The sequence below is a fragment of the Sarcophilus harrisii genome, chromosome 1 (genome assembly GCF_902635505.1).
Source record: "Sarcophilus harrisii chromosome 1, mSarHar1.11, whole genome shotgun sequence".
NCBI lineage: Eukaryota > Metazoa > Chordata > Mammalia > Dasyuromorphia > Dasyuridae > Sarcophilus > Sarcophilus harrisii.
In genome coordinates this window covers 381,695,383-381,709,531 of record NC_045426.1, presented here as the reverse complement: position 1 = coordinate 381,709,531, position 14,149 = coordinate 381,695,383, and positions in this window count along the sequence as shown.

The following is a 14,149-nucleotide window of genomic DNA, read 5'->3' as shown; positions in this document are numbered from 1 at the left end:
ACTCCAAACACACAGAATGGTATCTGGCACAGTAGATAGTTGATGGTCAATGATTGATTAGCTGAATAAATGGTGAAGATGGAAAGATTTATTTTTAACACCAGTGTTCTTTGGGGACATTGAATATTGTACCTGTGAGTCATGGAACACTACAGTCTCCAAAGAATTGAAATTGAGGATCAGTCAAAAATCAATGGAAATATGTATGATGGACATGAACAGGCAGCAACACTTCACAAAAGAGGAACTGTGTAGAAGTGGCATATAAGATGTCATCAGGGATTTATATAACCTTGTCCAAAAACATGAGATAGTGTTATGCTCCACTGAGATCCACAAAGAGTTAAAAGATTTAAAAGAAGATCCTGGAGCACATTGGGTAGATCCCTTGCAGCAGATTCACAGAGGAAAGAAACAAGAGTTGTACAATTTGGGTACGCACGGATAGAAATAAAAGACATATCACATTTCAGTGATATTGTGGCAGGCTGTACAATGAAAGTCAATTCACCATAACCTAATAATTTGTTTACCTGAGGGCCTCTGCTGTCACTATGGTCTGTTGAGCTGGCAAAGTGATGAATTGTTGTTTTGTTTGCTTTTTGTGCCCAAGGCTATTTTTAAAACATGAAACATCTTTTGATCCGATAAGAGCCCCTAAAGAAGACAGTTTAGCCATGTAGATCATTAGGTTGAGAACTGAAGTGACAAAGAGAGACAATCTGTTTCTCCAGAGGCAGATAGGCTTTCCTTTCTGATTATGCCTCAGTTTAATATTTTTATTTTCCTTTTTCTCCTTTTTTTATGTGTTTCCATGGCACTGTGGCTGACTTAAATTATATTCCCTAAGGATCGAGAATTTTATTCTTGACACATCAAGCTATTCATTAAGAAGAATATAAAGATTAATTAAAGGGGGCAGAGACTGAAGACAGGGAGGCTAGTAATGAATAAATCAGTGGAAAGAAGGAAGGGAAAAAAAGGACATAAACATTTATTAAGTGCTTTAGTATGTGCCAAGCACTATGTTGGAAACATAAATACAAGCAGAAAGACAGTTCTTGCCCTCAAGGAGCATACATTCTAGTGGAGGAAAACAACACACAAAAAGAACCTGAAAAGTTAAAAGTGAGAGAAATGAAGGTTTCTATCAACATGGTTTTGAATTCCAGAGGAAGTTAGAAAAAGGGCTGGGAGGAAAAAAATGAATGAAAGAATACTTATTAAGCGCTTACTATATGCTAAGCAAGAGACTATCATAATAAAATCTTATGTACATCTATTAGTTTGCAAAAAAAAAGTATCATTTTCCCCTTTATGGAAATAAACTGAGAATCACAGAGCAATGATGTAATTCTTGACTACGTGCTTCCATCAATCCTCTAGGAAGAATACGTCCAACATAATAAAATTCTAATTCATAGAACCTAGATCAAAATACCATCTCTGACACATGCTATCTTGGGCAAGTCATTTACATTCCCCAGACCTCAGTTACATCATCATCACCACCATCATCATCAGTTTCATATAGTACTAGAGGATTTTCAAAGTGCTTCATAAATATCCTATTAGCCTTACAATGATTATCAGAAATAAGGTACTATTTCCCCATTTTGGAGGTAAAAAAAAAAAAAAAAAAAAAAGAAAGAAAATTAAGTGACTTGTACAGGATCACAAAGCCAGTAGCCCAGATGTGAAGTCAGGTTTTCTGGATTTTAGGTTCATCACTCCATCCACTGTGCCCCAGAGTTGCCTCTGTAAAATGAGGGGATTAGGCTAAATACTCTCTGAGGCTCCTTATAACTCTAACTCTATAATCTTATGATCCTCTAGGCTCTTTAATATTTGCTGGTGCTAGCTCAGTGCTCAAAATTTCCATCTGTCATTTCTCACTCTCACTACATGACCACCTCACATCATTTTCCAATCATACATTTTCTTTGTGGTTTATGTTTACATTTATATTCCAGGAAATGTAAAGCTTTAGGCACTATAGAAACAGGAGATGCTTATTATTACACCATGAACTTTGGGGGAATTCTGTTCCCAAGACTTTAACCACTAGAAAGAGGTGCTGGTGGCAAAAACTGAAGCCAGATGGTCTCAGTGCCGCCAGGCAGGCTGAAAACAGTGGAGCAGCCAGCGGCACAATCTATTCATGTGTTTATTGCTAATGGATATCACCCATGACATAGACAGCAAGTCCAGCACCAAAGCAAGGGTGTAAACATGCCGGAGACATGAGGGGTGTGGGGAGAGTGAACTTTCACGTGCATCTTGGGTGGAGTGAAGCAATCAACTCTTCTCTAAGCCATCCAAGAAGGGCAGGATTATGAAGAATGTAATGTAGGCCAGGAATAATCTAGTAACCTTTTAAAAATAACTAAGCAATTGCTCATGTGGAAATGGCTCAGAATTTGACTTTGCCCAAATGATGTTAACAATAATGATTTTAACAGTTCAAATATGGTATAACTCTGAAACTAAAGCTATTAGTGAGGATACAAAAAAGTGATAGTCTATTAAATTGGGTCACACTGTTATTTGATTAGATTTATTGTGTTACCACTTTTTGCTGCCTCTGTAGTTCTTTACCATACCAAGTTTACAATTTCACAGAAGAGCATATTCTTTTTTTGCATATTCAGATATTCTTGAATCCCTTAGGCTTAGATATATATTCTGAAGCACTTTTTTTTTTCATTCTAAATGGCATTTCCAAAGAATCTACTAGCTTTCAAGTACAAGGCTGTCATAGTGTCAGCTAGGCTATTTGCAGCCAGAATAGTGTATAACACTTAAATGTATGGTTTAGATTTCTGGTCCTTGGATTCAATGAAGCTCAGGGGAATATAGACTTGAGTTTTTGTTCTTGATTTGCACAGATGTAATGCCTATAGCCTGGCCACAAAGCTTCATTACAAGGAGATGAAGGAAAAAGCCGAAGGCATGGGCAATTTAGAATAAGAGTTAAGATGAATGTGAAGAAGATTAGGAATGTGATGTCCAGGAAGGTTTACAATACCCAGGCAGTTTATTATGTCTTTCAGGAGGAGATCATTTCTTCACACTTTCTTGATGTGAAAAGAGCAGATATGCAAATTTAAGGAATGATCCTGATTGAACATAATAGCATAGTATTCTACTATTTGCCACAATAAAATATAAATGGATATATGACTTAGGTAAAAAGATCATATCATTAAGATTTTATCATAAAATTAGAGAAGAAAGGGTGTACCTTTCAAAACTCTTGGTAATGAAGAGTTGTAGACCATGCAAGGGATAGAAGTGATTATAAAGAACAAAATGGATTATTTGGATTATGTAAAATTAAAAAGATTCTGCACAAACAAAATGAGTAAAAAGAGAAGCAATTCTCTTCTAAGAAGAAAAACAATTAACTGGGAAAAAACTCTTTATAGCAAGTTTCCCTGCTAAGGTGTTGATACCCAAGATATATAGGGAGATGATTCAAGCATGTAGGAACACATATTTCTTAGTACATAAGTGGTCAAATACTATGAAAAGGTAATGCTCAAAAGAAGAAATACAAGCTATCAACAACCATGTGAAAAAAAACATTTTAGAATTATGACTAGTAAGATAAATGCATATTAAAACAACTTTGAGTCTCCTCTTGTGTCCTTCAGATTAGCATAGATGACATATAAGTAAAATAAATAAAATAGAACTGTAGGTGGAGTTGTAAATTGATCAAATCATTCTGAAAAGCAATTTGGAACTATGCTCCACAAAGTAATTAAATTATAAATACCTTTTAGCCTAGTGATACCAGTAGTAAGCATATACCACGAAAGAGATCAAAGACAAAAAGAGACTCCTTATAAAAATATATTTAAAACAGTACTTTTTGTTATATCAGAACTGGAAATAAAATAGGTACCATCAGGGCTGAAGAAATTATGATATATAAATGTAATAAATTATTATAGTGCCATAAGACATTATGAAAATGACAAATTCAAAGAACCCTGATAAAATTTGAATAACTTGATGCAGAGTTTAGTGAGCACAATAAGGAGAATAATTTTTACAAAAATGATCACAATGTAAAGGGAAATGACTGTGAAAGATTTAAGAACTCCGATCATTATGATAACCAGTAATGACTCCTGAAGACTGATGAGAAGTATGTTTTCTAGCACTTGATGAAGAAATAATGCATTAGAATGAAAGGATCCATGAATCTGATTATATTAATAATTTCAATATAATTGTTATTTGGGGTAATCTTCTGTATTTTATTCATTTCAAAAACATTATTCTGAGAGTCTAAGCTTCACCAGGCTGTCAGAAGGGTTCATCACACACACACACACACACACACACACACACACACACACATACACATACACAAAGTTAAGAGTGACTAGTCTAGAAGCACAGAATGAAGTATGCATTATTGGAAATAATTAATTTATGGATCTTTTATTCTTTTTGGTTTGACTGTAACTATTGATTATAATAGAGATTTTGATACAGTGGTTATGGAGGAGATTAGAGGAAGAGTGGTAGTAGCAGAAAAAAAAAATCAAGAAAAGAGCATTTATCAAACATTTAGAAAAATAAACTGAAAAAAGCCAAAGGAAGTTAAGAAAGAGACAGACAGGCAAGGCATTGTTGGTACTACAATTTTAAGTTTTATATATATATATATATATATATATATATATATATATGTAATTTATTTCTAATATATATATATATATATATATATATATATATATATATATATATAAGAGCTTTATGGGTCCATATGCAATCTTCTCCTTTAATTCATCTTTGGACAGGGAAATTATTAAAGTTTGTTATTGTTTTTCAAGTTCATAATGCTTAGTAAGGGCTGAATTCAAACAAATTCTGGATAGTACTGAGCCTTGAGCCCTGATCACTCCTATGGAAACAGTTCAATATTCCATGGAGTGTATTCCAACCCAATCCTTGATGTAGTTTAAAAAAAAAAAAAAGAAATTTAAAAATTAATTTTTAGAAAAAATTAAAGAAGTGTCCCTAAAGGTATTTGAAAATAGGGAAAGTGGCTATCTGTACCTGTACAAGACCAATAAAGTGCCAGGTGAGATCTGCCCATAGAACTTTGCTTCCTCCATAAAGACTCACAGAAATGCTCTGAGTTTCCAAATCACCCCCATGAGAAGAAAACAAAACCCTCCCTCAATACTTTGCCAGCTCTCCCATAGAGACTCCTGAGTCAGGGATTGAGTTTCTCAGTTTTGGCTTGATGCAGGAGCATTGTTGCCTGGTCTGTGGGGACTTATGTGAGTGAACACTAGAACCGGTAGTATCAATTTACTCATTTGTAACATTTGAATTTAAGTTACATATTGATATATTGTCTTAAATCAATGAAATATAGAGTCAGTGACATAGCAAAGAAGAGAAACCTGAAATATAAGAAATAAAGCCACAAGACCTTATTGGGTGATCCACAAAAGTAAACCTTAAACCAGGGGTATAAGGCCACCTTACTTATAAAAGGGTAGAGCTAAAGGAAAGTATAGTTTGTCCTTCTTGGAAAAAGACCAATGACATCATAAGATGATATCTTAACTTGCACATGGTTTGGATTTAAGTGAGGGAGAGGTGTACAAAAAAAAGAAATTTAAAAATTAATTTTTAGAAAAAATTAAAGAAGTGTCCCTGAAGGTATTTGAAAATGGAGAAAGTGGCTATCTGGACCTGTTGAAATTCAGTGGCAGAACAAAAGTAAAGATGGCTTAGATGCAGTGGATGACTTTGGATCTTTGATGTCTGTCTAAGGTCTAAAGGTTCCATAGCACCTGCTCCATGCTCATTGGAACAATTTCTTCTCACCCATCCATTCCACTTCATGTGCTCGGGATAGACATCTCCCTGACTCACCAATAGTTTTGAGGCCCGTTGGTTACCAGTTCATAAAGAATCATGGACAATGTGGTGATTATCTTCAGAATTCCTCCTGTTATCAGGCAATTTACAAGACAAATGGAAATAAGCATTTAATCAATAGCTCATTTTCTAAGGAAGATACCTCCTAATTCCAATGCTTTCCTCTTTTAATTATTTCTTTTTTATTCTGTCCATAGCTTGCTTTGAATGTAATTATTTGCATCTTGTTCTGCCATTAGATTGTAAGCTTCTTGAGTCTTCAGAGACTTTTTGCCTCTTTTCACTATCTCCAATGTTTAATAGAGTGTCTGACATATAGTTGGCACTTAATAAATGTTTATTGAATTTAATTGGTTAAAGTACCTCCTAACAGCTAATTATAAAATGACATAATAAATGTAAAAGCACTTCAAATCAGTTATGTTATATTTAAATGGTTATTTTTTTCTGTAGCTATAGGAAAGTGAAAGACTGTATTCCTATGATGGATTCAAAGTCAAATTGACTGGATTGAAATCCTAGCTACTGTGTGACTTGAAGAAATTGTTCCTATGCTTTGACAAATGTCAAAGTTCAAAGCAATTCAACAAAAATGAAGTATGTGTAAAACATTGTGCTAGATGCTGGGTAAAATACAATGTTGTCTCTTCTTTCATAGAACTCACAGGCTAATAAAAATCTATTGGGTGACATTTTTAATCTGGTGTTTTACCTAGGGGAGCTGAAGAATTAGTATCAAAATTTCAAACTGTCTGGTAGAATTAATATCCAAATTGTACTTATGCCTAAAGGAACTTGTGTCAAGAACATGGCCAGTTCCAAAGAGTACTTCCTGCCATGGGATCATAGGATCATCTATTTAAAGATACAAGGGACCTAAGAAGTCATGTAGTCCAATCACCACATGTGACATAAAAAAAAAAATCATGCCCTAACAAAAAATATTATAATAAAAATGCTAAGATACTCCAAAAGCTTTTCCCAAATCAATGTATTGACTATGGCATGTCACTCCTGAATCTCTCATTCCCCCTTCCAAAAAAAAAAAAGAACAGAAAAAGACAAAAGATTTTGAGTTGCTATCCAACTCATTCCTACCAATCACTCAGCAAACATTTATTAAGCATAAACTATATGCCAAGCACATTGTCTTTCTGGAAAAGGAAATGGCAAAGCATTTCAGTGTCTTTGCCAAGAAAACCCAAATGGGGTCACTAAGAGTTGGACATGATTGAAATTATTCAGTGACAACAACATGTACCAAGCACAATGCCAGGTGCTAGGAATACAAAGAGAAAATAGAAAACAATCCTTACCCTCAAGTAGCTTGTAGACTAGCTAGGGGAGGCAAGCATAACCTAACTAAAATGAGAAGCACTATGATGTGGTAGAAGGCACATTGGACTTAAAAGTTGAATACTTGTTCTGCTTGCTGAATCCCTACTTTGTGCCTTACTAGCTGAGGGCTCATAAGTATGTTATTTAGCTTATCTCTGAAAATGGAACTGAGCCACTCAGAGTCAGAGAGAGAAAATAACAGATGGACAAGCTCACATGCTAAATTCACTTAATGTCAAAAGGATTTCCAGGAGGATAGGAACAAGCTTCACACAGGATAGTTTGAGAATTGTACCCTCTGGATAAATCATAAATTTATCTAAGTATGGAAGTATGAAATAGGAACAATTGCTAAGTGGTGCAATGGGTAGAGTATTGGACTAAAAAGCAAGCAGAAAGGGGAAAAAAAGAATTTATTAAGCAGTCACTATGTTCCAGGCACTTTCTCTCATTTGATCTTCACAACAATCCTGGGAGTTTGTTGTTCTTATTATTCCCAATTTACAATTTAGCAGACAAAGCTGCTCAGGATCAATTGCTAGTAAGTGTCTGAGATTGTATTTGAACTCAGGTCAATGTTCTATTATGCATCCTACTAGTTTACCATATTGTAGCTGATGAACCAAAATAAAGAATTGTGCAAAATAAGAAAGACTTTTGTGGGCACAAAAGGCATCCCCTAATCTGGTGATCCGTGATGCCCACATTATCTACTTCCTGGATTCTCTCATGAAAATACAATGACACAATTCAGACTGATTTGAAGACTGGAAACATTATCAATTTAATCAAATTTGATTCTGAGTAACCTATGTTTGGTGACTGGTAGAGTTGAGTTGGGTGGAGTTGGTATGATTACCAATAGGAAGAGACATTTGGGGACCATATTTCTGTGTGGTCTGCATAAAGGATGCCAATGGCAAAAGCTTTGTCCACAAGGTTTTCAAACTTTTTGTAACTGGCAAAAATAATAAGCCTTGGATTTCCCTCCCCATGGAAAGGGCATCCATCTCACCACTGGCAAAGAAAGAGACAAGAGTTTGGCAGCCAAACAGACCTGTGGATGTGATTGCAGATCACAACAGGATTTCTGTGGTCAAATAAAGACATTACAATGTGCTTTAAAAAAAAAAAAAAAAAAAGATCAGTTTCATTATTTGTATCCACGGGATTTGAATGAAGGTTGTCAGATTTTCAAGACCTAGCTACTCATGGCTCTGGCAGTTCATGCCCTAGGGGTTATGTTATACTTTTATTTTGAAAGCTCTACCAATGTCTGCTTACTGAACTTACAGAATTACTCCACATTATAGTATGGAAAGGAAAAATATCGAAAAAAAAAAAAAAGATTGTACCCAAGGACTAGAAACAAAATATTTTGACATGTATGTGAATCTAAAATAGCAATCTGGTTTTGGGGGCCTTTCTGGTGACTTGCAGCAGACTGCCTCAGATTCTTTTTTTATTGAAATTTTTTTTATTTTCAGAACATATGCAAGGATAATTTTTTGCCACTTACTCTTGCAAAACCTTGTGTTCCAATTTTCCCCCTCCCTTAGATAGCAAGTAATCCAATATATGTTAAACATGGAAAACATATATGTAAATCCAGTATAGGCATACATATCTATACAATTATCTTACTGCATAGGAAAAATCAGATCAAAAAGGAAAAAAAATTAAAAAAAAATTCAAGTAAACAACAACAAAAGCGAAAATGCTATGTTGTGATCCACACTCAAATGTTCCCACAGTTCTCTCTCTGGGTATAAATGGCTCTTATCATCACTAGATCGCTGGAACTGACCTCAATCATTTCATTGTTGAAAAGAGCCATGTCCATCAAAATTGATCATTGTATAATCTTGCTTTTGCCATGTACAATGATCTCCTGGTTCTGCTCATTTCACTTAGTTTCAATTCATGTAAATCTCTCCAGGTTTCTCTGAAATTATTCTTCAGATCATTTCTTATGAAATTATAATATTCTATAATATTCATATGCCATAACTTATTCAGTCATTCTCTAACTGATGGGCATCCACTCAATTTCCAGTTTCTTGCCACTATAAAAAGGGTTGCCACAAACATTTTTGTGCATGTGGATCCCTTTCCCTCCTTTATGACTTCTGTAGGATAAGCCCAGTAGAGACACTGCTGGATCAAAGGATATGCACAGTTTGATAGCCCTTTGGGCATAGTTCCAAATTGCTCTCCAGAATGATTGGATCTATTCACAATTCCACCAATAATATATTAGTGTCCCAGTTTTTCCACATCCCCTCCAACATTTGTCATTATCTTTTCCTGTCATCTTAGCCAATCTGAGAGGTATATAGTAGTACTTCAGAGTTGTCTTAATTTGCATTTCTCTGATCAATAGTGATTTAGAGCTCCTTTTCATATGATTAGAAATAGTTTCAATTTTTTCATCTGACCATTTATTAATGGAAAATCTGTCTCAGATTCTAGATAAGATCCCCTCACTTTCCCTTTTTGTGGGAATATCTGAAAATTTTCACTAAAGAAAATTCATGTCTTTCATCCACCTTTAATCCTTTCTCCACCATGAGTTCCTCCCTTAGTTCTGGTTTGAAAGTGTCAGACATCCTATTCAGGGTGTGGCTTTCCCTTATGATTCTAGGTCTAATACACTTCTTCATATCTTTCTTTGTGTGGCTTAAAAATCACCAAAACAAAGGACTAGTTCTTTAAGCTGGGCTGTCTGATTTTTTTTGTGTGTGTGTGAAATCTCTTTTAGTTCTCCAGAATTCTACAGCATTTGACACTGTGTGTCATTTAACCAGAAATGGTCAAAGAATTCAGAGAATGAGGTATTTCTGGACAATGTAATTTTCTGGATGACTGAATATTAACTTTTAATTAAGCCTATAATTGCCTTTGTAAAAGTAACTTTAAAAGAATCTTTTAAAATGTAGCACATAATTCTCTGTCTTGAAAAACTACATTATAGAAATAATTTATTTTTTTCTTGATGATTCAGGTTCATTGGTTATTGTGCTATTCTGTGGATGTAGATGGAATATGATAGAATTAGTTGTGAATTGGTCTCAGATTATATCAAAAAGACTTGTTTCCTTGAAAAAGTCTCAGGTGTGTTCTGGCTTTGGGGGTTTATTTGCCTTTTAATTATGAGAGTAGTGCAGGGGACTTGAAATTGCATAACCTACCAGGTAAGATGCTTTCTGCAAAATTAACTATTAAATCAGTGGTCAAGGTGGCCTTCTCAGAACTTCTTTTTTTTTTTTTAACCTTTCATTAAAATATTCACTATGAACAGTAACTTTTAATTAGGTGTTTAATCCTATGGTTCCTTATATGTGTAAATATATGTATATAAACATGTACACATATTATATATACATATATATGTATACATGTGTATATATCTATACATATATATTTGTATGTATATCCTATCTCTGCCACAAAATTGAAAAAAATTTGAGGGCAATCAATGTTTGTAAGCTGGACTGTTCAAAATACCGTGACTTGAACAAAACTTTATATATATATATATATATATAAAATAATTCAACAAATGCTTGTCTATTCCAAGGTTCAACTTCTTATAGACCAGAAAAGGAAACAGGATAGCTTTATTTTGAAACCTCAGTTATATAATAAGACTTCTATTTTATTAAATAATATGATATTCCTTTTAAAAAAAAAAACTTCACTTAGAAATTATTCCCCTAAGGTTGTCATGGTTTGATATAAATTCATAAGGTTAATCTTATTTTTCTTTTCAACTTTAAATAATATCTAATGCTTATATACTTCTTTATAATTATAAATTGTTTTCATATGTAGTATCTTATTTGAGCCTCACAAGAATCTTGCAAGGTAGTTAGTACAATTATTATTATTCTCATTTTAGTGACTGGGAAACTGAAGCTCAGCACAATTGAAGCTCACACAGCCAAGTGGCAGAACCATGACTCAAAGCAAGGGCTTTGGTCACTGAGTCCACTAGTCTTTCTACTAGCTACAACTACAAATCATGGACTTCATACAGCAAAATCCTACAAAATGTAGAGAAAATGCAGCAGAGAATATGTAGTTTTATGCTTTGACTTTATTTCACCCACACTTCACTTCGCCCTAAAAATTAGAATGGATTTTGGAGAAATATATTATGGAATTTCAATTTTATTTAAAATTTCCAAAAGCATTTGCCAACTATTTTTCTTTTATAATTTTAATAAGTGAGCACTTTTTCTTCCAGTTTGTGAGATTTGCATAATTTGGATGATAGTATCATAGCTAGTTTGACCATGCTTCAAGATCAGCACAGATCTCTATAAAAAAGCCTTGTGTTATTGCCCCTTAAATTAAGTTGCTTTATGTTACATATATTTTGTATTTACTTAAATGTGTATTCTTCCCAGGAGAATGTAAGCTTCTTGAGGGAAATGACTTTCTTGTTTGCCTTTGCACAGTGTCTGGCATATTGGAGGCAATTAAAAATACTTGTTAAATTGGATCTAATTTAAATGGACAGGTAATGTCACTGTTTTGTTGTTCAGTCATGGCTGACTCTTCATGACTCCATTTTAGGTTTTCTTGCCAAACACAGAGTGGTTTGCTTTCCTTCTCCAGTTCATTTTATAAATAAGGAAACTGAGGCAAAGAGAGTTGAGCAACTTGATCAGATTTATGCAACATTGAACCCAGAAAGATGAATTTTCCTGACTTCAGACATAACACTTTATAAACTGTGCTACCCGCCTTCCCCACCTCTCCGCCCCACCCCCAGCAATATTGATGCTATACTTGCATGGTTGGTATACCTAACACCTCCCCCCACAAAAAAATCCCAATTTGATTAAACTTTAGGGAATTAGGTAAATCTATTTAGGGATAAAGGGAAAAAAAGGAGGGGGGTGTATCTCCATTGGTTTTTTTTGAAGTAAGATAAGAATAACAACTTTTTTCCCAAACAAATATAGGTCAATACATAGAGCAGATACTCAAAAATCTGAAGTTTTTGTTTCCCTTCAGAGTTCTGTGAGTATACTATATCTATAAGCTTTCTCATTTATTACCAAAGCCTGTGCATATCATAATAGTGTTGCACAAGCATATTGGATTGTTTGCAAAAAAACTGAGGTATTTCTGGGAACTTCTGAAAGGGATACTGTCAGCCTAGATGGAAAATCCTTGTGATGTCTATCCATTATTGATTGTGAATCTGTTGTCATGTTAACTTTACAAGTCACAATAAATTGTCTGTATTAATAATGGACCAGTGAGATGACAGACTATTTAAATGTCAAGGGAAAAAAGGGTAATATTGGATGATTTTTCACTTAGTAGCTGTGACCAACTTTATCACTACAATTTAATGTTAATACAGCATTTTAGTGTGTTTCTCTAACCTTTCTGTATGTTCCTTGACAGTTAATACTTAATTCAATTCACTAAATGTCTATTATGTACAAAAAGCACTGAAGGAGAAACAGACATGAATAAGACAACCTCTACATGGTGCTTGCCTTGAAGGAGGTTATGAATCAGTAAAGAAGATAAGCTATTGTTTAGTCATTTCAATTGTATCTGATTCTTTGTTACCAAATTTGGGGTTTTCTTGATATAGATACTGAAATGGTTTGCCATTTCCTTCTCCATCTCATTTTACAGATGAGGAAACAGAGGCGGACAGAGTTAAGGGTCCTATAAGCTCAGGGTTCCATAGTTTTAAGTGTCTGAAGCCAGATTTGAACTTAGAAGATGGGTTTTTCTGACTTCAGACCTGGTACTCAATCTATTGTGCTACCTAACTGCCCAAAGGAGACAAGAAACTTATTCAAATAAGGATAATATTAAATAGAACCAGAGGGATGTGTAAAAGCTAATTAGAAAAAGACAACAGGAGATACAAGGTGAAATTTTTCATACTTTCTGGGATTCTAAATAGTCTTCTTTGCCTTGTGAGTCAAATAAGATAATGTAGACAAAATCACTTTTAAAAACACTAAAGCAGGGGATATTAGATGCTAGAGTAGATAGAACACTGAGCCAAGAGTCAGGAAGAGGTCAAATTTGGCATCAAACATTTATTAGCCATGTGACCCTGGGAAGCCACTTAACCCTGTTTGCCTCAGTTTTTTCAACTATAAAATGACTGGAAAAGTTCCATTCCATTCCAACACCTCTGCCAAGAAAAGCCCAATTGGAAACAACTGAAAAACAACAATAAACTATATGTTAACTATTATATGATTAGTCTTGATTAAAATATTATTTTTAAATATTTAAAAATAGTGAAGCACTATCTATACACAGAGTGTTTGCTGTTGATGATGCTATTATTATAAAGAAATTAAGAGCTCTCTTTTTCAAGGTGAGAGATTGTCAAGGTTCATTTCAACCTATCAGTTTCTCCAATACAATGTTATCTATTCTTTAAACCTCATTCCACCTTAATCTTCTTATCTCAATAATCTCACTGTTCTGGTTATATGGCTTTAGTCAAACTCATGGTCAGCTATACTGAGGGTCAGAAAAAAAGCTTAAGGAGAAAAAGATTCCTTCAAAAGATCAAGGATATCCATCCTTTCAGGAGTATAGATAAACAATATAAGGCTGCTTCTTAAATAATTTATAATTCTGGTCCCTTGATGGGAGAGGGAGAAGGAAAGAAGGAAATTGGAAGAGAGAGAGAAAGAGAGAGAGAGAGAGAGAGAGAGAGAGAGAGAGAGAGATGAATTTCTTCTTTGTGTCCTATGGAATCCAGTTCAGTACCTTGCACAAAGTACAAACTCAATAAAGATTTGTTGAATGAATTCATTACTCCAAACTTTCCCCAGGGCTGTCATTTAACATTATAAGGTTATAGTGGTAAATGACTTTGGCCAGATGGTTTCCTCTTAGG